Source organism: Equus quagga, unplaced genomic scaffold (genome assembly GCF_021613505.1).
Source record: "Equus quagga isolate Etosha38 unplaced genomic scaffold, UCLA_HA_Equagga_1.0 203_RagTag, whole genome shotgun sequence".
Taxonomy (NCBI): domain Eukaryota; kingdom Metazoa; phylum Chordata; class Mammalia; order Perissodactyla; family Equidae; genus Equus; species Equus quagga.
In genome coordinates, this window is record NW_025798627.1 from 2,128,599 (window position 1) to 2,155,421 (window position 26,823).

The window sequence follows — 26,823 nt, forward strand, 5'->3', positions numbered from 1 at the left end:
TCAATGCATTCCTTATACAGCATGGCAAAATATCCCTTAAATATCATGACAAACCTTTGATTTGGAAATTATTGTAGAATCTTACACTTTAGAACTAGTAACTTCAATTAGCCTTGGTGAAAAGAATGTCCAACACGCAATTCAATTTTATAATGTACCTATAAAATTAACCTCAAAAGTACTTAAACAATTAATTTAAATGAAAATTATGTCTCCTCATAAATCAAACTTTTGCTACCTCTAAGCTTTGAGAGTAGATACAAGTAAATGAATGTTCCCAGAGGAAGAAAAGGAGATTAAACTGAGATTTCTTGGCTAGCTATTTAAATCAATTTGATTTCAATTAAATGCACTCCACTGATAATGATATTCAAATCTGTTGTATTAAATTAGGATTTAAATATATTTCAAAGAAAGTGAACTCAGCAAAAATTCCATAAAGGTTACAAGAACTATAATCTCTCAGAGCACACATCCTAATTATAAAAATTTCAACCATTTTCATTGAATGCAAAGTATAGCCTTAAAAGCTCTTCATCAGGTGGCCTTGGCCCAGCCTTCTGTTTTCATGTCTAGATACATGACTCCAGACTTCCCATGGCCTTCTATCCTCCTTAACACACTCCCAAGTGTTCAGAAAATATATTATAGTGCAAAAAAGTGTCATTCATTGTCTCCTAACCCACATTCCTTTATTTCTTTAAGTATAGCTACAGCATTTCTTCTTTAATAGAGCTTCCTTGTCTAAACCCAACTAATCTCAACTCACCAAGCAACTTCTGTCCATCCTGGCAACTTACAACACTCTTCCACCAGCTGCACTTAACTCTACATTCAATTTGTCAATCTCAGGACATTCAACTAAGGAGCCCAATATTCTACCTTGAATACTACATAAAAGAACAAATATTTTTCCAAATCATTTTTACACTTTCAGGAAAAATCATGGTTGCCAATATACTAAAACATACTAAATCTGCTCAATTACTACCAGGATGGTTGCCTCATGAGAATGTAATCTGCAGCAAGAAAATATAATCATAAGAAATGCTAAGAAATGGTAACTAAAACAAAAATACTCTCATATCCCATGTAAATCTATGTCAAATTCGGTTGAAATACTAGCAGTCAATCCTGGTGCACATTCTTAAACATTGGCTCACTGTTTGAAAAAACAGCCAGGTGGCTTGCTTTCTTGGCACAGAGAGAAGTTTACAAAACCCTGTGAAATTTGAAACGGTTAGGCTTGCTCATCTTAGCAGTTTTAAAAATGGGATGAACATCACAGCCTTTTACAGGACTATAAATTAACACGTACTGATCTCTAGGCTATCAATTTGTCTGAACATGGAGATATTTAAAACACAATTTGAGTTGTCGGGGGGGTTGTTATATAAAGTCATTAGTTTTACCAAAGGGCTTCGAATCCCATTTGTTGATGAAACTATCTGACAAGGCCTGAGAGGACAAATTTCTAAATGTCTACTAATGTTCTCTGAAAAGGATAAGATATTTTATCCCAGGGAGCATGAATCCCATTGTGAAGAAATAAAAGAAAAATATTCACATTACAGATTCTTCTTTAGTACTTAACCATAAAATGATCATGGGCAGCAAGAATTCAAGCCATGCTGGGTCAATTAAACCAAACTTGTTTCAAAACAATGTTTCATCTCTTAAATCTCACCTAAATTATCAGTAAAAAAAAAAAAATTAAAGTCATTTATTACTATAGAACTGGTAGAATGACAGGAAAACAAAGTACTTAATGAAACCATATATAATCTATAATCATTTTCCTGAAACAGTATTTCTCCTAAACACTTTACAATGAAAAAGCACAGTAATTTACAAATAGCTTAGAGACTAATCTCTAGTGAATCTCTTCGAAAAAGAGACTTGACACATCAACATGTTTAAATTTAATTAGCATTGCTACCAGGAAAGCTTGTAAAGAATTAAAAAGGAAATCCATAATGAATTCACTACACTTACTTACTTTCATATTATCATCCCTAGATGGTTTCTTCATGGTAACTTGTATAAATTGAGAGAAAGTGACAGCTAGTCCTATTGATGAGAATGACTAAGTGCATTATTCTTTTAACAACCTCCAGGTAAAATCATTTTATGTTCATAAACGAAAATCAAAATAAGGAGAGTAAGAGCATCTCACATTTCTAAGAAGATTTATACTTTTGTGTGTGTGTGAGGAAGATTCACCCTGAGCTAACATCCGTTGTCAATCCTCCTCTTTTTTGGCTTGAGGAAGATTAGCCCTGAGCTAACATCTGTGCCGATCTTCCTTTATTTTGTATGTGGGATGCCTCCACAGCACAGCTGATGAGTGGAGTATGTCTATGTCCAGGATCTGAACCTGCGAACCAGGCCGTCGAAGTGGAGCACACAGAACTTTAACCACTCGGTCATGGGGCTGGCCCTAAAGAAGTTTTATACTTTTCGAAAGGCTTCCACACTCATTTCCTCATGAGATTGCCACATGGAAACTGAAGAACATGCCCAAAGCATATAGATCAGGGGCAGAGTCGGCCTCCACCCCCAGCCATTCCCCTTCCTGGTGGGGTCTCTTTCCACAAGCTCACACTACCTCTGCACTTACCGCTATACTCATCCAGTTCCTAGTGTGTTTCTCCACCCCTTCACCCTGGGAAGGGGTGCAAGTTTTACAGCCATTGCTGTTTTCTCCCACTGGATGTTGAATAAAAGGGACTGACATTTACACTACTTATCTCTTCCCAATGGTGCTGTATTTCTTGGCAAAAATGCCCCTCACAAAGAGGGGCCACAAAAAAAGGATATGGTATGGAAAATTCCTCCTAATTTTGGAATATTTGAAATGCTTTCAGCATACATTTATGAAGCCTCCAGTGAGTGCCAGGCACTGAGCTAGGTATACGGCAGGTACACTGTAATAGCACTTGTAGGAGGAAGACACATTAAAGGATAATCAAACAAACATGTAATTAAAAATGATAAGAAATGCTCTGAAAGAAAATATAGGGTATTTTAGGTAAAGGGGGCTAATTTAGACTAAGGCGAGGTCCTATAGGTCCCCTGAGGAACTAACTTTTAAGCTAGGCAAATTGCCAGACAAATAGTGTGGGAAGAATATTCCACGCAGAAGAACCAAGATGGGAAGACCCTGAAGTAACTGCACTGACAGGAGGCCAGTGCGGCAAACGCACAGTGAGAGGAGGAAAAAGTGAAACGAAGCTGGAGGGTCAGGCAGAAGCCAGAACAGGTGGGGCCATGGAAGCCATTTCTTAAAAACCTGGAGTTTATTCTATGGACGTTTTAAGGCAGAGAAGTGAAAGTTCATAAATACGTACATATATGAGCTCATATATAGCTGCTGGAGAATGGATTTCGGGGATACAAAACTATGAAGGGGAATTCCGCTTAGGTGCCGCTTACAGAAGAGATCAGAACATACTGAACTAGTGTGCAAAAAGAGAAGTGGTTTATTTGAGGGCTTACTGGATCTGGAGTGGGGCAATGTGGAGAGGGAGACGGGAATACCACGAATGACCCTCAGATCTCTCGTTTGAGCAACTGAGAGGTTGGAGGAGCCATTTGTAGAAATAGAGGAAGAACAGATTTGTGAGTGGTTCTGGAGGTGTTGAGAATGAAGTTGCAAAAAAGGGACTAGACCTCAGAATAGACATTTGGTTTCAAGATATGAATTTTAGAGTTAGGAACTGTCAGGTTATTAGTGGTATCTGAAGCCATAGGACTGGATGAGATAACTTAGGGAAAGAAAGCTGAATAAAAAGAGAAACGTATCTAGCATGACCTTTGGGAAAGTGCATTTTGAGATCAGTTAGAGGAAGAAAAGCTAAGAAAGGAGATGGATAATGAAAGCCAAAGCAGTAGGAGGAAACCAGAAGACTATGTTGTCATGACAGCCAAGAGAAGAGAACACTGCAAGAAGGAGGGGGTGGTGAACCGTGATGAACGCTAGTAAGAGGTCTAGTAAGATGAAGAAAGGCATCCACGGGATTTGATAGCATGAATGCTATTGGTGATCTTAGAAAGAGCAGTATCAGCGGAGAGGTGGAGTGGATATAGAGAATAGAAAGTAGTAGATCGAAGAAGGAATGTGTATAGAATACTTTACAAAAGTTTGGCTGAGGAGGCGAGTTGAAAGACAGAACAACGGCTGGAGAGGAAGATGAATTAAAGAGGTTTTTTATTTGTTTTGCTATTGTGCTAAGGAGAAAGAAAGGGGCAGGGGGAGGTGGGTAGATAACTGAGAAGAGGCAGAAAAGGAGATCCAGGGCTCCTGTGGAGGGAATAGCTTTGATCATAGAAATTCTTCCTCTGTTCTAACAGAAAGGAAAGGATGACTGCAAAAATAAGAAAGTGACAGGAAGGAGTGGTGGTAAAATAGGGGAATTCCCATCTGTTGGCTTCTGTTTTATCTCTAAAGAACAAGGCAGGAGCCGGACCCATGGCCAAGTGGTTAAGTTCATGCATTCCACTTCGGTGGCCCGGGTTTCCCCAGTTCAGATCCTGGGCACAGACCTAGCACCGCTCATCAAGCCATGCTGAAGCAGGATCCCACATAGCAGAGCCAGAGGGGACTACAACTAGATTACACAACTATGTACTGGGGGGCTTTGGGGAGAAGAAGAAGAAGAAGAAAGAAGATTGGCAACAGATGTTAGCTCAGGTGCCAATCTTTAAAAAAAAAAAAAAAAGAACAAGGCAACCTCATTTGTTAAGGGTAGCGAAGGAGATAGAAAAAAATCAGAGTTTTGACAAAAGGGGAAAGGAAACAGTCTTCAGTTGTTTTCGCTGACTCAGCCACCATTCACACTCTTATTAACAGTCTTTTCCCTAGGGAATCACCTTTCCTCATCCTCAGTCTATGGTTGCAAGATGGAGCTGACACTAGTCTCTCCTCCCTTCCCATCCCCATCCCTCCCACTACCAACCTGTATCCTGGGGTGGGCATGCTCAGGTCAGGTCAACTGAAGCATTCACCACCCTTGCATTAGTCATTGCTTCAACCCAGTGAAACCCAAACCCAGAACTTTTGATGAAACCACTGCGAATGAAGAAGCCCCCGGGGAAGAAGCACACTTTTTCCTCTGAGGCTCCTAACACGGTAGGATGTGCGTCTAGAACTCCTGGCAGCCATCTTTATCCCATCTGGGAAGCAAACCTGAGGAACACAGAGTTAAAAGACAGAAAGAAAAAGAGATCTTGATGACTTTTTGTTGCCCTGGATTCAGCTAGATATTCCTAGACATCAGTTTCTGAGCCAATACCCCCTTCTGCTTGAAAGAATATGAGTGTATGAGTTGGATCGTTGACACTTGCAAGCAAAGGTATCCTGACTGATAGAGTGATACTAATCCTTGGGGAGAGTGGGAGAATAACTTACTAGAGAAATGATAGTAAAGGCATTGTTGAGGGTCCATTTGGATGCTGGTTATCATTAACTTATGGTGATATCAGTAACCTCAGGATTTCCACTAAACAAACCAAATTCCTTGCAATTTTCAATAATAATACCTAATCCTTTGATATGTAGTATAATTAGCCATTTGATATAATTACTACTACTTCAAGGCTCCTAGGGCAGTACTCCTTGTTACATACCTTTTATGATACTGCTTTTGTATCTCACATGCTGATCCATTCCAGTTATCATTGCAACCCTAAATAACTCTGTCATATTTTTTTCATATCTACATTAAGCTTTAAAGTTTCCACTTTGGTGTTTTCTTGCCATCACTAAGCCGCTTTTGCCCTTTGATCTGGGGGCTTCCTTGGGGCTCTGTTAGCTTTCAACATTCATGCCCATAGGCAAATCTATCCCACTAAAGTATGTACTGATCACGCTGAAAATCCTCCAGGTGGGTAGACTTTAGAGCAGAAACAATGTTACGGTGTCTTCTTTGTGTCATAGAGAAAATGGGGTTGGTCCCTAGGCCAGAAGGAAATTTGCCTCCATAATATTCCCTATTCCAAAGGGTGCCCCGCAATTATTTTTCCAACAATTCATATGCCTGAGGACAAACGAGTGCTCTATTGTCTGCAAAACATAAAGACTTTCATTTAGTCTTTGCTTTAAATTAGTTACAATCTTACAGAAGGAAGTACAGTCATAAATGAGTCATGCTTAATAATTAATACAACTTTGGCATATTTTGGCAAAACTAAAATAGCACTCTCCTTTTGGCCCAGGAAACAAATTTCACTTAATTTTCAAACATAAGACTATAAAAATGATGAGGTTAGTAGAAATCAATAGTTTCCTAGATTTCCTAGTCAAATCTGTCCTCAGGAAAATGAAAATTACTAAATTATAAATAACAGATTTCCTAAGAAGTTATAAAATGAACATAAATTTTAGAATTATTGTTATAATATTTAATTGTGGGTAAGTCTTAAATTACAGCCATGTCAAGTAGAGAGTAAAAATATAGAAAGTTCACTATTATTTCTACTGGTAATCTGGACAAAATTTATTGATGCCTAAGAGAGGACGGAAATGAATATTTTTTTCAAGTTGCAAACTTAACCTCTGTTAAATCATTGAATTAAGGAATTCAGTGTGATGGTTAAATCAGAAAACTCTGGTCAGGAAAGCTAAGCTATGTGAGCCAGAATAATGTGAATAAACTTAAATATAAGAGAATTAAATGGAAGTTCACAAAGATAAGGACCTTGTCTCTGTTTTGCCCATTGCTCCATGCTTAGCACCTAATAATATTATAGCAACTTCCCCATTCACGAGTTTATTGCCTGTCTCCTAGCATGCCCTATGAGTAGATAGATGTCCCTAGTACGTGGACCATGCCCAGTTCTCTGTAGGCACTTGACAAATATTTATTGAATAAAAGCTTGTAGAAATCCCATAGCTGCGTGCTATGGTTATTATTATTAGCTGATTGAGCATTTACTATGGCACAGGCACTGTGCTAAGGGCCCAGCCTAAGAGGGAGAAGCAAGATTTGAACCCAGGCACCTGACTCCTGGGCCCTTTCTCTTCACAGCTCCTCCTGGAGTTCCACTCCATGAGAACACTATCTCCATATGATACACAGCTTCGATGTGAACATTGGATTCTTACATTCGAATTGGCTTTTAGTTCTCACATCATGAGGGAAAAAAATACTTCTTAAATGTTTGACTTCCATGAGAAGATATGGAACAAAGCATACATATCTAAATAATGGTGTTTAAACCCTAAATGTGATGACTATATTTCTTTCTTAGAACTCAACTGAATTTACAAATATGTCATCATTTATGTATAAGGAGAGCAAGTAGCAATGATTTTAGCCTCAAGTGACATGGGAAAGAGCTCTGAGATGATTGGTTTCTCCATTTCAACATTATTTTCTTCTCTTTGGTATCTGAACTTACAGAATCTCAACAATACGATTTCAGACAAAGCATTCCAATTAATCAGTGCTGTCAAACTCATACAGCCAAGTGACCTTCCCTCCTCACAAAGTTAACAGTTAGATTGACTTTTAATAGGTTCACTCCGTATTCTTGAGTGAGAGTCAGAGTATGTTGTTTTATGAGGATCTGGTTATTCCAGCACAGTTTCTACTCTGCTGACCACTCACCCTCCCTCTTACCCACTTCTCAGCCTCCTGTCTTTCATGTCTGTCTTCTCCTTCTCAGTTTCCATCTGTGCTCCATAATTAACCAGTGTCGCTGATATTGCACTTCCCAAACATAATATACATACATATTACGTATAATGTATTTTATAAATTTATTTAACTTTAAGTATATGCAAAAAAAGTGAAAACAGAGAAAGAAGAGAAAAAAGCTAAGGGTTATTAAATAACTACACTAAAGCTTCCCAACTAATAAATGAAATTGGGATGCAGATGTATCTGATCTCAAGCCTACATTCTTCTCACTACATCGCTGGTTGCCCAAGTGTGGTGCCTGGACCGGCAGCAACAGCACCACCAGGGAATTTTTGACAAATGTAGATTTTGCAGGCTTCACGTCAGATCCACCTAATCTGAGGTGGTGTCCAGAAATTTGAATTTTAATAAGACAAGGATGATTCTCATGCACCCTAAAGTTTTACTGCATTACGTCCCTTGTCCCAATTTTACCTGACCATAAGAATCGCCTAAGATCACTCATTAAAATAACACATTCCCAGGTCCTGCCCCTGTGATTCAGTAGGTCTGAGGTAGGTCCCGGGAATACACATTTTTAACAAATGACAACCTACTCTCACCCGCAAAGGATTCTTACGGTCAGGGAAAGCTGAAAACACTGCACCAAATCAGGATATTCAACTTTGTACACTTATTTTTTAAAAAGGTAAATATTCCATATAATTATGTGATAGTCCCAAGGGAAGAATATCTGTATATTGAAACCATATTTTTTCAACACTTTAAAAATCTATTGTTAGTTCAAGACGAAAAGGAAGGATATCAGAAAATCAAGAAAAATAATAGGGAGCCATCACTTGAAAAATGTTAGGAAATACTGCTTTAGATAAGCAGTTCTAGATAATTAATATAATTCCAGAGTTCCAGAGATTAATAGTTGCATATAATTGTAGCAGCTTTGAGAAAAGCCCAATATCTATTCAAGTGTAGAGAAATTAATAAAGGGTTTCTATTTGTGTCATAAAGGACTTCTTGCTTTAAGAAAAAATTTATCACGACAGTCTTATACAAATCTGGAGCTCTTCTAGTGTAGGTAAAACTTACTTTTTTAATGCACAAAATTTACCAGGAAGGATCATCTTTGCCATTTCACACACACACACACACACACAAAAATAGTTATGTGTAAGAGTGGCAAACCCTATTATAAATAAATAACTTGAAGGGCTGGTTTGGGGCTTACTTTAAATCTCCACTTAAATTTCCTGAGCAGTAGTGTCCAGTGTCCACCATGTTCTAGAAGATTCAAATTTCTGGTTAATAGGTTGTAGCTGTTTAATGTACTCAGATGAAGAGGAAGGGAGCTGTCACTTACTAACGTCAACCAGGCAGGGTGAAATACCTTCTCTGTCAGTATCATGCAATATGCATGCAGTGGAAAAAGTAAGAATCAACATATCTGTTGATCTTAATAATGCATTCGAAAGAGAGGAATAATTTCACAATTCCCACTCTCCCAGCCTATACAACAGTGAAGCCAGTTTCACGGATTCCTCTTAGCTCCCTTCTCACATTTTCCCTCTTCAGGAACAGCTGCTCCTCCCCACCCCCACCACTCTCCTTCACTGTTGGGGGCCGTTATAGAGGAAGTGAATGGGTAACATCCCTTTAATATGTGTAGGTAGTACAAAGTATACCAGGAAACATTCACAGCCTAACGTTTGCCAATATTCAAGAAATAACGGAAATTCTACCTGTAGGATAAAGGTATTGAGAGTCACTAATTAACAAAATGTGCTGCATAGGTTCCAAATGAAATTCTCACATTCCTTACGCCTCCCTCCATTATCAGTGGCTTTCAGAAGTCATTCCTCTCACATCTAATCCACTGCCACACACTGAATTCCTAATTGTAATTACTCCTAATCTTTTTTTCACTAGCAGATGGAACCACAGTTCCACAATGGGACATTTCCAATGCTAATCACTACACTTACTGAGTCAAATTTGCAATCCTTACTTCCAACTGGGACTCGTTTACAGCCAGAGTAGCTGACTAAAAAGTTAAACAGAAAGTTCAATATAGCTGCTAATGAATTTTCAAAAGAGGGTCTGGGTCTTCTATACCCAACAGTATTGACAAACACTTTCAGCTAATAACCACAATATTTGATATATCGACATCAGTGCCTTGATCCTGAAACACTTCTATTAACATTCCTTACGTTCATTTTATCTAATGGTAATTTAAAGGAGGGTGACACGAGAAAGACATTTTTCAGGTCACCTCAGGAAATGAAGTCTACATCTATCTTATAACAAAGAGTTCGGCATTTTTTCTTAAACGAATAGTAATGCAAAGGCAGAAAGCTCTGATTAATTTAACCTAATTCAATTATTTTCAAGACATAATTTGAAATGTATTAATCAAAAAGTTCTATAGGAAAGTTTGGGCAGGGGGAGGGAAAGAAGGACTCCATGAAGATTTCAGGAGCACGTGTGTGTGTGTTCACGCGTTCCCATAGCCGTCTCCATGGACACACTGACAGCGTGATAGTGGACTATCGCACTGAAGTGTTCCGATTCATCTGTAACTCCTGCTGCAGCTCAGCAGGAAAATTCATCTGAGAACAACTCAACAAGCAGCTCATTTGAGTGGAGTGTGTTCTGCAATATTCTGCAGTCTGGGAATTTCTAAGACTATGCTAAATTTAACATCAGTAGTGACTTACACAGAAACAGCTTCAACTCCCTGACTAATCATGCACCTTTATCAGAATTAGAAACTGAATTTTCTACTGAATATTGAATTTGGATCCACTGCCTTTACCTTGGTCCCTTAAAGTTAGTACATGCTTCTGTTGTGAAGATGGGGGGAAGTGAACCGACAGACCATCAAAGGCTTTCCTTCTGTGCATTTTAAGTGGAATGGTAGTTTCCGATTTCATTTTTAAGGAAACAGAAGTAAGAAAAGCTGACTGGTGGTCTTTTTTAAAGGATTCAAATCCAGTAGGATATCAGAAGCTTGTGAACTGTCAGTGGCATATACCACTCCTGCGTGTGTATGTGGGGAGGGCACATCCCCTGCCTGTAACATTGCGCGCAGCCAGGCATGCTTGCCCAGCCCTGCCAACCCACACGCTCAGACACGGGGCTCGGCGTGGCCTGGATACAACTCTACAGCCCATGACGGCCCAAAGTTCCCTGACCACAGGCATCTCTGAAGTTCTCGCAACATAAATGCCCTCATGCTGCCTTCCATCTCCGGCCTCTGTTTGCCTGGGCTACCTCTATTCTAGAAGGTTCCTGCATGCCAAACATAGAATTCAGAACTGTTGCCAACTTCCTCAGAAATCCACACATAAATAAACTTCATGATTTTACTTAAGATTCTGAACGCATGTGTCCTGGGCAGAGGAGGCGGGGGTCTCACCTGACAGCCATTTCATTGGCCCCAACTCCACTCTCTCTGTCCTCCCTCAACTCTTGTCTCCCTCAAAGGTCAAACTACGTCTTCCAACTACAACCGGACTCCTCAGGGTCTCTTCTTTCTCTGGTAAGCATCTCTTTTTTCTCGGGTGAGCAAAGTATTCCTTTCTCCCAAAACAAAATACCTTGTTTAGATAAAAGAGATGGTGTCAGTCAGACACAGTTAATGTAAAGACATTTTCCTACCCCATGATACATAAAACATACAATATAAAAATCAATGTTATGGTACTCTACAGAGTCCAAACAGCTAGACTTCCCAGAAAAAAATTTTGATCCTTCATACATTCTTTTTAATCAATGCGATTTATTAAAGACAAACTTTTGGTTTTCTTTTTATATATTCTAAGCCTTTTCATACATATCAATTCACAAACAGGAAGAGAATTTTGTCAGACCACATTGTCCATTTTCACAGCTATATGTGTTCAAAGGAGAGAGCTTGCTGGGCCCAAAACGCTTGAGATGGTTTCTGATAGGTAAATTCAGTTAAGTGTGGGGGACAGCATTCCAAATTGGGGATCTTCTTATCCAAAAGGGGAAAATGTTGTTGAGACTGCTAATTGCCCAAGGGGTAGTCATTATAGGAACTCGGCCAGATCTCATGCTGTGTATGCGGTGTGCGGGTGATGAAACAGCTATATTAATGACATCCACACAGAGATGTACTCAGGATTCTCTTCCAATAGTTACTTGAAAATCTTTAAGAAAAAGACAAAAGAGAAAGTCATATCCTGCTCTGTGATGTTTTTGCATGAAATGTAATCTGTATGATTTCAAGTCTGTCTTTGTTTAGCCTGATTGAAGGAAGAAAGTCACTAGAATGAAATAAAATGGAATAAAACAAAATAAAGCAGTCATATGTCTTGATCATTACACTAAAATCTAAAGAGAATAGAGAGTTTGGGAAACTGAGCCATAAATGACACATACCTGAGTAAGTAAAACAGCTATTTTTCAGATTGCTATACTACCTGGTAGAGGGAGGTAAAACATCCTTCTTATATAGAATAGAACTAAAATATTTTATTATTTTTCATATTTTAAACTATTTCCTTAAAATGATTTTTTAAAATGCTTAAAGAAACCAAGCAGTCTGGTAATTGCACGTGTTTGATCTCACAAAATGGTTCTTTGTACTTCTGAAAATGCTCTCCTGTGGCTTGACTATAAGGTAATATGATATTGTTTTAATGTGTCAGAACTCACACAGTAAAATGAGCATCTCCTCCTTCACAGTAGATAATTTGACAAGGGATATACTTAACTCAGGATGCAGCCTTTGCTTAAAGTTATTATTTTATTAAAAATTAAAACAATTCCTGTTTATAGAATTATGGGAAAACAATGTCAAATAATATGGAAAGACATAAAACAGAAAGTAAAATTCAACCAATATCACAAAATGCAGACATACCACTATTAATATTTTAGCAAATATCTTTCCAGACATTTACTTCTGCAAACATTTATTATATAAACAAAAAAATTATAAAAATGTCATCCTACTATATAAGCAATTCCATAACCATTTTTCACCCCACAACATAAGCATCACTCAAACTAAGCAGTTTTTTAAACCACATAGCATTTATTTACTTAATTCCTCCTTATGGATACTTCAGCATGTTCCCCCCAATTGTTCACTATTATGAACAACTCTCCAACAGGCTCAATGCATTTTCAGAACACCACTTCAGAATTCTCTTTTAAGTCTAACAAATACGCATCCTCAGCTTTTGGAAACCGCACTCCTCTGAGAGTATATTTCCTTGGAAATATTCAAGTCTTTCAAAGCCAGGTCTAGTTAATAAGGGTAGCACTATTTCTGGCCACACCTGGCTGTGATTGATGGAGGAAATTCTTTGCAGTTCCATCCATCATATGCTTCTTTGGAGGCAGCACAATAGAAAGAAAAGGGCATAGACTTCGAGCCAGGCAGATCCGTTTGTTTTAATAAGCAACTTTTACTGAAGTGCAGCATATACACAGAAAAGAGCACAAATTATAAATACACATCTTGATGGATTTTCACAGAATACACTGTGTAACCAGAACTGATATTTTCTTCTTTTAATACTGCTTTTCTATTCGCTATCTGTAATCCCAGACAAAGCATCTCTCTGAGTCTATGAAACGGGCATGATACTACATGGCTTAAAGATGCACTGAGAGGACTAAACGAAACAATATATGCAAAGCTTCTAGAACACAGAAAATAAATGAGTTTCCTCCCTACTTCTCACCACACGAGAGAGCACATCCTGGCCATATCCCAACGAGCTCGTCCTCTCCTTCAATCCAAAGCCACCAAAAGCCTGGATCGCCTTGCTCCTCTGACTTCTTGAATTACGAGCCTCTCTACTGTAAAATTTCTTAATAATGTTTGAGAGGGATACAATCACATCAAGGATCCTAATCTAGAACCACAAAGTATTAACTACTAAGAGATGAAAAGGCTCATCTCCATTAATGAAAGTAGTCGTTAGAATTATTCACAAGTTTAATTATGCTACTTGCTAAGTTTTATTAAAAATATAATGAAAGGCAAAGCTCCGTGGGTTTGCACCAGGGTACCCACACAAGCCAGGTGCAGTCTCACTCAGCAGCTCAAAGGGTGTTATATCCTCAAGCATAAAATCCTATTTTTATTCAAAAAGCCAAAATCAAGGATTGTGGGTAGCACTGACAGAAATGGAGTTTATTTTTTGCCATTGCTGCTAAATCTATACAGGTGCTATATGGGGTACCCAAGGGTCCGAATGAGAGTCAGCAACACCCAACACTTCCACGATTCGATCTCATCTGTGAAGTCTCAATCATCACTCAGGGACTATTCTATGAAGACAAAATTTAGTAACACAGTAAGCAGACTGCCAAACGCTAACAGTCACAAAAACAAATGGACAAATAATAAGAGTCATAAACAGCTACTATGGTTTGCATCTTACTATGTGCCAGCCTCTCTGTCACGTAAGCTCTTGACATACATTCCCTTATTTTTCCCTCACAACAGGTCTTCATGGGAGTTTCATTATCCCTATTTCGCAGATGGAGAAATTGAGCTTTAGAGAGATGAAGTAACCTGCCTGAGATCACACAGCAGACATGGCTGGAGGTTCAAGCTTAGGTCAAGGAGATCATGAAACATTTAAGCTTGGGTCTGTTGGACTCCAAAAGCGGTTGTCTCTAAAGACAAGAAGTCCAGAAACGTTGCCTTTATCTGCACCGATGTTTCATAAAGCTCTTTCCCTGATGTCTACAGCAATTTAAAAACCTCATCAATCCCTTTTGGGTGGGAGGACAGCTAGACATTGTAAGGATAGGAAAAAGTTCTTTAACCAAAGGCTTCCCTGCTGAAAAATTTTGTTGCTAGAATTTTTGTAGTTATTTTGTTTTTTAATTAGCAGGTAATTAATAATGGGATAAACAACATTAGACAGGGAAATGTTATGGAAGTAGTTGTTGTCTATAATAATTTTCTTCGTCTCTTGGAATGCTTTTAATTTCAAAATTGAAACAGAGGCATCTTAGTGTAACGACCATTCCGCCAAGAAGTAGTGGAAATTTCATGTGGAAATTTTAATAATCCCTCTCTCTCCAAAGCCAATTATTTTTCTTTCTTCCTTGGAACCAGCCCACCCCATTTGACTTCCAGCCATGAGCTTGGAGCTTGGTTGGAAAGCTGTAACAAGCAAAAGCTGCCAGCATGTCAGGTTCCATTGTGTTTGTGTGACCGCTGATCAGATTAGCTTTATCCTTATCACTATAAATAAATGCAACTTTATGACAACACTGGAGCTTTCATCATTTATTAAAAAGAAAAGGAAGAAATAGAAAGGGGGCTATACAACCCTTATCAAAAAATCTGCTTGTTCCCTGAGGTCAGCAGCTGATTTTAATTTTATATTCTTTAGATTGTTGTGAACAAAGCTTTATTAATGTAAACATCAATCCAAGGAGAACCGTGCTTACCTCATCCTATTTTACAGAACATAACATAAATAGTTTTCTCCAGCCAAACCTAATTCACTCAGAATTGAAAAAGACCATAGAAAATAAAAGATTACTTTGGGAAACTATAAAATATTGATGCATTTAACATTCAATTGAATCAATTATTCAATTAACTGGAGATTATCTGGAAGTTAGATATAATGTGACACTGCAAGGACATCTGGACTCTCTCCCTTGCTGCCTCTCTGCCTCTCTCCTTCTTTCTCTCTCTCATATACACACGCGTGCGCACACACACACACACAAAGGCTCCAGCCAGTAGTCCTTGAAGTTCGTCAATATTTTGAGTTTAAGAGTTTAAGTCAATTGGTTTGTGCATTTTTCAGCCCCATGTTCCTACAAAACAGGAAATGTTATATTTGCAGAAGGCAGGTCAGAGCACTAGCTGCTTCTTCCCAGAACCTTCGACCTGCACAACGTGACTGAAAAGTATCTGGGAAGAGAGTTTGGGAAGGGCTTCCTGTTTGTCTTCATTTATTAGACTCTTCTCTTTCCCAACACACATATAAAACACATCATGAATGCCACCTAATGTGCTCTCTCTGATTTTCCAGAATGGGTTTATGTTCGCTTTTCATCTGAGGTCATTTCTTAATATATCTAGACATTGTTCCTGAAGATGAGACTCATTTTTCTCCCTCAGAGATTATTTTCCATAGTGCCATGCACATTGAGGAGGTAGATTCCAGCCTGCTATAGCGCTACAGACTGTCCCTGCTATGAACTATCTTAGCCCATAGGGAAAAGAAAATCCTGAGTATCTGCTGTTTTGTTTACTAAGTCTCGACCTAAAAGCTGGTCCCAAAAATGTGTCTTGATTTCTGCAGGCCATTTGGAAGTCAATTTTTATCTCCTCCCACAGCGCTCCTTTTGCAAATGTTGCACTGGCAAGACGAACAGCCTGCTCATCTCAGTCCCTTTGGTGAAGAGCTGCTGCCCAACTGGCAAAGAATGGGTTCTGGGCAGCCCATCTCCAATTCTACTCCCAGAAAAGGTTATAGTGATGGGGCTGGAGGCAATGGTATCAGAAAGATGTGTTCCAGGCTCAGCAGGGCACCAGAAGACATTCCCTTCTGGGCCACACATTGCTCACCTCTCTTCCCTCTGAACTTCTCCCCTTGCCCTTTCCCAAGAGAGAAAGGCAACTCCGTAAATACTCCTGCGGCTGCGATACACTTGAGTGTGAAAGGCAAAGGGCACAGAGACAGTGAAATCATGGAGCTTCTTCTCTGATGCTCTACACCAAACCCATAGCTTCTACCCCAAAGCCAGCTCCCCTTCCAACTGCCTATCTCCATCAGTGGCAGTCACCGTTATCTGAACTGCCTGACTTCTCCTGATCTTTGCTTCTTTTATCTAATTTGTCGCTGCTTTGTCCCTTCCTCCCTTAACACATCTCTGTTTCTCTTCTATTCCTATCACAACCAGCCTAGTTGAAGCTCCCCTCAGCTCACAGACTACTAAAATAGACATATCAATAAGGGTCTAATGAGGGAAACAGAAACCACTCCAAGTGTTTAAAAGAGAGAGAATTCAATATAAGACATTGGATATATAAGTGCTAGAAAGGCTGAGAAGCCAAGAGGCAACCCAGAGATTAGAAACAGCAGGCAGTTACTCCATTCCTACCTGGAGGGACAAAAGGAGGAGGTGGTGTTCCCAGTACCCAAGGGCCATGGTCAAGAAAGAAGCTGGAACCACAGTAGGCCTGTCTTGCAGAAGCTGGAGCCACAAGCAAACACAGCTGCTGTACTCTCCCATCTCCTACCAGTGCCTCCCATCGGCTGGAAGCTGGGAAGTCTGCCTGCAGGGGTTGAACCGTCTGCCACGCAGAGAAGGGGAGTAGGAGACAAGATACAGATCTGATAGCAAAACGGCCAAAGACCAGCTCAGAAGCTAAATCTACTCTTATAGTTAGTTCTCACAAGAGACAACTGATACTCCCATTTTACTTATTGGAAATTTAGTCTCAAGAGGATAAGTACCATACCTGGCCTCAAGTGGTGCAGCCGTGGTTTGAGCCTTGGTCTCACCAGCTCTGAACTCCTTTTTCTTCCCCAGCCTTCACTGCCTTCTCTTGCCAGTCACTTTTCAGCTATAACCTTTACACCATAACGACATTTGGCACTTGATTACTTCTAAATAATAAACAGGGACTAGAACTTTAATCCCGAGGATCCAGTCTTCTCCCAGGCTAGAAATGAAGAGTGAGGTACCGCATCTTTTGCAAAGGCCCCCATCCCCTCAAGTTGATGCTTGCAGTGGTCAATCCTCTCCCGGCCAAGGCCCAGAACACAAGGGATTGATCAGGGGAGCCTGGCTTTCCTGGAATAAGAGAGTGATTCCTGGGTGGGATTTCAGGAGACACAGGGAAGGCCCCACATTCCAAAATCATACTCCATCTTTTCATTCTTTATTTACAAAGTGTTTATCAAATGCTGAAACATGCCTATTCAATGATATTCAATAAGAGAGGGTTAGTCAGACTCTGAGTATGTATGCATGTTTTTTTAAATGTTTACCCAAAGGGAGGAAGAGTTATAAAAGGCTGGGGAACATGCACTGGTTGGTGCTAAAATTTTACTTCCAAAGTTTAGGTCAGTTAGCTTAAGGCAGTAGTTTTTCAGTTTTTTTTTTTTTTTTAACCTAAGAGCCATACTTTAAGGCAGAGTAAACTTCTACCTCTGGGGTTTCCACACTGCCAGAGACAACCAAAGAGTCCCAGTTCAAGATAAATCTTACCTTAAAAACTGCATGAATTTTACGTTATGCTCTATAATAATTCCACGTGCATTTTAATACAAAAATAATGAGATTTTGCCCAAAAAATGTTTCAGTAGAAGCAATTTCCCAGATAATGTGCCATGGTAACCTGCCTAAATTTGGGAAGCTTAGGCATAGGCTTAGGCATAAAGCTTTGTGTCCCCACTAAAATGTAAATAACTCTGGAGAAGGAAGTTTCTTTAGGCTATTATCAGATTTTATTGCTATGTCTTTTTTATTTTTCTTGATGTGAAGGTAGTCGGGAGTCTTTCCTAAAGCAGGTTTTAACAGTAGAGAAGGAGGAGATGTTGAGTGCCTCAGTTTGACTATGGAGCTAAGCAGGAGTTGCCATTAACAAATGGAAAAGGTACAAAACAGGTGTGAGGGCCCCTAAACAAACCTTACCCACTTTGCTCTGGTAGAAAGGCCAGGGTAGAGGATTTGTGATAGAGTGAAGGAAGCAATTCTCCCTCCCCAAATTGCACAGACCACACCAATGGGCGCTAGGAGCCCCAAAAGATATTATACAGCCTTAAAGTATAAACAAGAATTTGAAGTTTTGAGTAGAAAATTTATTATTTCTAATAATATAAGACAGTAGTGACATCTATAAACCACAGACTCCTGTTTATCATAACCATTGAAAATACAAAACTATGTTAATATTAGGAAAAGCTGGGTAAAGGAACTACTATACTATCTTTACAAGTTTCCTGTTAATTTAAAACTATTGCAAAATAAAAATGTTATTTTTAAATCCACTCTGTATCTAAAATCTCCATGTTTCCTACAGAATGCCGTTCCATTGATATGGAAGACCCCCGTGTTTGTTCCTCTTGTTCATTTTTCAGTCCCCTTGCCAATGGCTTTGTTCTCCTCATAGCCTTCTTGTCACCCCTGATCCTTCCATCTGATTTCATTTTGTGTTCAAGTCAGGAAAATCTAGCAATTTGAACTTGAAACAGAACTCACTCAGCTTAGTTTCCATTCTCCACATTGTGGTTGTACCATGTTAAAATGTTTGCCTTTCAAATAATTATACTATGGGCCGGCCCTGTGGCTGAGTGGTTAAGTTTGCACACTCTGCTTCAGCGGCCCAGGGTTTCGCCAGTTTGAATCCTGGGCACGGACATGGCACCGCTCATCAAGCCATGCTGAGGCAGAGTCCCACATGCCACAGCTGGAGGGACCCACAACTAAAAATACACAGCTGTGTACTGGGGGGCTTTGGGGAGAAAAAGGAAAAATAAAAATAACAATAATTATACTATATAGCACCTTCAAATATAATATTTGAAGTTATATAACCAATTTCAGAAAATCAAAAATAGCTCACAAAGGTGTTGACTGGGTAACAATCTGCTTAATCTAGGATCCTAGAAGCCTCTAAAGAGAGTTTCCAGATGTTCTTCAGCATATGAGAGAAAATAAAGGAAGAAGTAGGAAAGAAGAGGCAAAGGGGAGCAAAACAGTATAAGAAGCCAGGGACTTTTTAGGCAGAAAGCTAGAGAGAGGAATTTTTAATTAGAGACCATTTCATATCTGTCAAACCGGCCAAGTGCTTAACACCCGGCATACGTAAGTCTTAGATGCCACCATCTAAGGCAAAAGAATGTTATGACATATTTTAAAACCTTCTTGTGGCACACATCAGACAAAACAATCTTTTAACATTGAGCTTTGAACTAAAAGTGTTCTATTAAACTAAAAGTGTTTTCTTTTCTTTTTATCACTCCCAAGGTTCCCAAAATGATGCCTTTCCTAGATCTTCATTTTATATACTCAAATAGAAGACATCCTTTTTTCTTTTCTTCTTTTCTTTCTCTCCCTCTGCTCCCCACATCCCACAGCCTCCAAGGGATGCAAGAGGGATAAATGATCTTTAAGCATCTGTATATTAGTCATGTTATTACATACTGAAAAGAGTTACTTTTACTTTTTTGGTAAAGTCTATTTTCCTCAAATCTCATATTTCTCCCAAATCCCACCTACCATTGTCTACATACAATAATAACCATGAAGAAACAAGAAGAAAAAGAAACCAGCCTTGGCAGACAGAAGCCCTGAATATTAAGCTGGAGCCATATCCAAGGCCCAACCAGGCAAGCGTGAACCAGAACTCTTTCCACATCAGACTGAACACGACAGGAGGCCAACTTGCATGTTATAAACCTCACCTCCTCACCCCTCGCCAACCAGCCCTGCCTTTAAGGCCCACACTCATCCAGGTGCTGGGACATTCATCCTTGCCAAAGCTTTTCCCACAGCTTTCACACAAGCTCTTCCAGAATGCAGTGACACTGTGGGTGACAGATGCGCCCATCCAGTCTTCATCTTTACTAGTCTTTACTTACAAAAAGGCAGGCTTCCTTGGCATCCTCTTACTCTCTCCTCTAGAGAATCCTTTAGCCTCCTAATCCATCATACTGGCTCAGGCCCACCCAGTTTCATTGTTCAATGGAAGGCGCCATCTATTCATATTGTTGAACACAGGGACGGTGTGACCACCACACAGTAGTGAACTAGAGGTGCCAAGTTTCCCTCAAAAGGCGTGAAAGATGCTGTGATTTACAGGAGTGCTAACGAGCTGGGGATTTCTGGACCTGTAAGCACCTGCTGCTTCTGCAGCCTCTGCCAACTCCACCGCCATGCCCTGGGATATTGGACAGCACTCCCTCCCTCTTAGGAGAATTTATGGTTAAACTCATTGAAAAGCTTGCTCTGCCATGTACCTCCATTAAAAAGGCAACACTCACCAGGAAAGTCAAATTGGGGAAATGAGAGAAAGGGTCCTAACTTTGTTTTGTTTTCCTTCTTTCTGCGACTGCTCTCAAAAGGAGAGAGATTCCCAACCAGCTCTACAGTCAAATAAAATCAGGAGATAATTTTATTATTCATTATTTACACCCTATATGCCCCTATAAAAGGTTTAGAGCAGAGGACCAGAAAGCTGCAGGTGCTTCCTGTTAAGAGAGAGGATTTAGGGGCTGGCCCAGTGGTGCAGCGGTTAAGTGTGCACATTCTGATTTGGCGGCCTAGGGTTCGCTGGTTTGGATCCCAGGTGTGGACATGGCACCACTTGGCAAGCCATGCTGTGGTAGGCGTCCCGCATAGAAAGTAGAGGAAGATGGGAATGGATGTTAGCTCAGGGCCAATCTTCCCCAGCAAAAAGAGGAGGACTAGCAGCAGATGTTAGCTCAGGGCTAATCTTCCTTAAAATAAATAAATTAATTAACAAATAAAATTTAAAAAAAAAATAAAAATAAGAAAGAGGATTTATGCTGTTGTATTTTAGGCACCTGATGATCCTTCCATCCAGGAATGTGATTTGTCATCAGTTACAATGAGGAGCAGGCAAACCATGCTGTTGATTCCCAAACAAGGCAGACCCGCTCACACCACATGACCTCTCTATGCTTTTCTTCAGGTGGTGCTTCTGAGCATTAAACCCTCAAGCCCATAATATAATGGAATCGCAGAAACCAGCTTAGTTCCTTTATGTTCCACAACCCACCCATCTAACCGCTTATCTCCCCACCCTTCTTGCTGCTCAACTAATTATACAAACCATTTGCTGCACCCAAGCTCTTCTTCCACACAAACCATGTTCATTCAAATCTCACAGTCACCATCTTCTCTATCAAACCAAATTCATACTTCTCTCAAAAAACTGAGATCAAATCCAATTTCTCCACTAAGTTTTTCCTAGCTAGTCGAGACCACCACATTGACTCTCCTTTCTTTTTATCCGATCCCTGTGGCATTTTGTAGTTGGTATAGTGTGACAAAATAGTTCTACTATAGAAGGTTCTTAATCTGCCAACATTCACATAGAAGAGTTAGATAAGGCAAGTGGGTACCCCACTCTGATATTAACCTCCCTGCCCTATGATAGCCCTTTCAATATAGAAGAGAAACACTCCCCTGTTTAAAGCTGGGAGCTGCTTTGTTATAATGCATGAAAGTCAAAATCAAACTAAATGTAAATGAAACAAATTACACATACATCATCTCGTGTTGCTCATGCTTGCATGTAAGTTCACACCAATTTATAATTGCCCCTTCCAAGTTCACCCTTTTCCCCACGTATGTTCAATTGTGTGCCAGGTTATTTCTCTCAGCTCCATTCAGTCCTTGAAGATAGAGATCCACTATGTTTGGATCCCATGCCTCTCCACCTAAGTCTCTATTAAAACTACATTTTTCAGAAACAGTTGAGGAGGCATCCCTATACACTGATCACAGAACTATCCTGAAGTAACTACCTCTTTCCTAGTCCTTACTCAGGAAAGCCTAGTACATCATCCTTTCTGACCCCACTATTTCTAGAAAAGGTCCAGACTCCTTTAGAACCCTGCTTAAATGACATTCGACTATATAACTATGTGGCAAAAAGTTGATGCTCCCATTTGCAAGTCACAAAGTCAAAAATATCCTAATATATTAGTGTGCTCACATTGTAATTTTGAGAACTCTGACTCTAACCAGATTAAAATGACTTTCAATTCACATACATTTATGATATAAAATGTAGGACAGTTGTAGTGGGCTTTTTTTTTTTTTTTTTTTTGCTACTATCACACAATTTAGCCCTTGATCATAAAGTGTTATATTTTCCTCTGGTTATTTCATTTATGTATGTCTTGTCTGAAAAGTTCTCCAAGGCAGGGAACAGGTTTTTCACTTCTTTCCTCTCTCTCTTACCGTCTTGGTAACTTGATTCCATATTGACATGCAAACCACAGCACAGTCAGGTTTAAAGAATACTAGAACAAAAAAGTTTAAAACTTTTACTTAAACTAGGAGTTGACTAATTTTTTCAGTAAAAAGCTAGATGGTCAATATTTTAAGCTTTGCAGTCAACATAGCTTCTGTGGAAATACTTAACTCTGCCATTGTAGTGTGAAAGCAGCCACAAACAATACATAAATGAGTGTGGCTGTGTTCTAATCAAACCCTATTTACAAAAACAGCAGCTGGACCAGGCCTATAGGCCAGTTTGCCAACATTACTCAAACTACGAAAACATCAGAGGAGACAATGATATACTGCCGCTCCGCCACTTACCACTGTAATTCAAACTCAACTCAACAAGAAGTTTGTCACTGCTCATTAAATTGAAATTAAGAGTGATAACATATATAAATCTCAATGAAGATCTCTGTCAAATTAAGTGATACATTTGCATCCTGGGAGGGCTCACTTCCAAGATTTTTGTGGCCTCTTACATCCCACCTCATCCCTGAGTATTTTATTCCAGAAATAATCATAGCTAAACTCAAATAGGCAATTATATACCATTATTGACAACTTTCAGTTATTTTTATGTTTCACGTGAGTCCAAAGAAATCAGTTCCTAAGTAAATGTCTATTTATTAAAGATTAACATTTGAGTTTTTGGCTGATCCATTGATTTCTGGCAATTAAAATTCATTACGTACTCTAGAATGCATATCCTTGAATGTCTTCTCCCTTCTGTCCCACTCCTGGTTACTTCTCAAGTGCTTATATTAAATATAAATTAATGCAAAATAATTATTCCTTTTCTTTGTCAATTTCAAAATGGAAATTCTAAAAGGCAAGATGAACTGACACATTAAATATTTCCATAGTTAAAGTAACAGTGAAAATATCTTATCTAATAAAAATTGGACAACATATCCAAATTACAAACAGTTTAACTTTCCATCTAAGATAACGCCACGTGGTTCATATTCTGTACATTCCTATGATTCATAACCCTCATAAAGCTACAATATTAAATAAAACTGAATAAACACTGAAAGACTAAAGCAAATCTGACTTGCATAGTCAGTTGATTCACCCGAATGGACAGTTGATTTCCATTAGAAAATATAATGCAAAACACCATACACAAATGTCAAAAGGAAAATAAACTGACAACATAAAAGAACTCTTCAACCCAAAATTACTTCCCATATTTTGAGCTGTAAGTAAATAATTACTATCAAGGTATAAAACTAAGATTTTTTTATACTCACAGTTAATCTTGAAAAGAATATAGTATAAATCATAATAGTTAAATCATTATCTTCTAAAGATTGGGGGCAATGGAGACTTGACTCATTGCAACCACATTTTTCTGAGTAGAAAGTTAGTGGAGGTCACAGATTAGTCAGTTTTTCTATCTCCCACAGAAATTAAGCTTTCTGCTGACTCTTTCGTTACATGCTACCTCCTTTTTCTTGCTGACTTTAGAGATTTTTCAGAAAACAAAACTAAAATCAGAAGTGAACTGACCTACTGAAGTAGAATGCAAAGTTACATTTAATATGATTCCAGTTGCAGAAAAAATGTGCCCCTCCCCCCACCAAAAATTAAGCTAATAGTGGTTATCTCTAGGAAGTTGGAGCAATTGTTACTTCCTTTCCCCTTTTTTCTATTTTTCAAATTTTCTACCATGATATTGCCTCACTTTTAAAAATTAGAAGAAAATAAGAATGTGAATACGTACAAAGTCCTCACAATTTGCATCTATCATTTTTATCCCTCATGATTTATGCGTAGTTTTTACCTAACAAAACTGGTGCTACGAAACCAGTCCCAATACACAGAAGTTATCTCTTTATAAGTTAATATAAACTTGAGTTTCACAGGATTCCTCTTGAGTTGAGAGCAAGTTCTTTATATAGTTCAATTACAGTGTGGAAGTAACACCAGTTAGGAAACCACGCAACATACCATCTGGCATCTCATTAAAGTAGCATGCTTTTTTAAGGACATTTTAAAAATTGTGCTTCATAGAGATTACTAGGAGAAGCCACTGTGAATGGATGGCAGTTTTCAGCAATGCTGTCAGAAACCCAAGGCTGAATCCAGCAAGAGTGTGGTTGACTGTGTGAAGGGCAAAATATTGCCAGAATTGGAACATCAGTAGCTTTTTATTTCGTATTTGGGAAGTCTCACCAAAATGAGATAAACCTCATTAGATTTGTGCCTAACTTATACTCAGCCTAAACTGTAATAATATACTAGTATATTTTAAATAAATGCCATGTAGTTTTGCACAAGTGTTTTTCTACAAAAAAAGAATATTAGAAAAAGAACGAAATCTCTGCTTGTAACAAGCCACTGTGTCTGAGTACTAACAGGCAGTGCCTGGGCCTCACCCTCTCAAGGTCCTGCTCCACGTCTGAGATTGGCATTTACTCTTCTCAGGTCACCACCACTTTCTCTGTCACTTCCCCCCACCACACCCTCCAAATCTGTCTTCTGTCCCCTGGACAATCTTCCCTCTGCCTGGCACACTAGACTCCTCATCCTCCTCCCTCCCCAGGAACATTGTTCTAGCCTCCTTCCCCTCGGCTACCCGCCATGAAACCTCCAGGTGACACTGCGTCTCCTCCACAGCTCCTGGTTCTCTGCTACTGTCCTGCCTGAGGAAGAGACAAAATCACGCAGCCTTGCCCTTGACAGACTGTTGCCATCTCACCTAGTTTAGGCCTGTTGATCTTTGCACAGCTCCCTTGTCATCATCTTTGCCTCCAACTTCAGAGGAACATCTGAGCCTCTCTAAAACTAAAGTCTTTCTCCAACACCACCATAGATTTACTTTTTATGTGTGTTTGGACCTTTCCACTAACTTCTTCCCTCTTGGTTTTCAATCTTTTGAAAGCCATCTTTTGCTAAGTCTACCACCCCTGCAAGAATCAGCCCTTCGTCTCAATTCCCAACTCCTTCAATGAATGATTTTTCTCTACCACCTTCAGCTTGTACTCCCTTCTCTCCCCACTTACTACCCCATCCTCTTCTTGATCAGCTTCCTCTAGGCAGCTGATATATGGCTCTTAAGTCTGTAGAAACGCCTCCTTGGAAATCACTGGTACCCTACATTTACCAGATTCACTTGTTCTCTCCTTGGTATCATCTTCCTTGACCTCTCTAGAGAACTGGATACTGATGATTATCTCATTCATCCCTGCAACATGTATTTATTGATGTCCCACTATGTGACCTTTGCTTTGATGGCATTGGACACTATTTAATCTTCTAATCCTCTATTATCTCCTTTCTCTGTCTCCACGTTTACACAACTGACCTCTTTTCTTCCTCTCAACTCATAACTGGAGGCATCGTGCAATGCTTTTCTCTCTGTCCATGTCCAAGGTCTCTATAGACTCACCTGAATTCAAATGCTGTATTTCCAACTACTTATAGAACCTTTCTACTTGGATGTCCCATCATCATCTCAAACTCAAAATTGATCTTTATCCTCAGTTGCCTCTCCCCAAAGCTGTATGGCTATCCCACTTAACTTCCTGTTTAGAAACTTTGAAGTTATCTGGCTTCTTCTCTCCTTCATTGACTCTGTACTGAATCCTTTTACTTCTTCTCTGAGATGTCTGCCTCCCTCCCTAACCCCCTTCCCAGAAGTCTTGTCTAGAACCTCTTCACCTCAGGCCTATGTTGCTACAACAACCACCTCAATTTTTATCCCTTTCCAATTCACCTTGCACACTATTACAGATTAGTCCTCTTAAAATAATGTTAAAGCACTGCAGGTAACTTAAAACCATGACTTAGAGGGTTTCACATAAACAAGGTTGGTTTTTCTCACATAAAAGGAAGTCCGGAAGTAGACAGCTGTTGGTATAGGTAGAGGAGTTCAGCAATGTCAGAGACAACACCTCTTAGTCTCTTCCTTGTTGCATCAAAGTTGCTATATGGCTTGAGACTTTGCATCTTCTGGCAAGGGAGGGAAGAGGGGAAAGTGAGTTCCACCTTTTTATCAAGAGAACAAAAACATCCAGACATGGCATCGGCATTCTCCAGCTTGGCCAGGATGAGGTCACAGAGCTGTCCTGTCTGGAAAGGAGGCTGGCTGGATTAGAGCTCTCATGACCCATCACTTGGGGGTGGGCACAAAATTGAGGTTCACTCATCCAGGAAGAAGGGGGATGCGCAACTT

General features: G+C 39.4%; 1 protein-coding gene across 2 annotated transcripts in view; it reads right to left on the bottom strand.

The window, feature by feature from the left end:
- LOC124233455 (inactive phospholipase C-like protein 1) overlaps positions 1-26,823 on the bottom strand; it is a 327,640-nt gene that overhangs the window by 83,558 nt on the left and 217,259 nt on the right. The gene's annotated exons all lie outside the window — the stretch shown is intronic.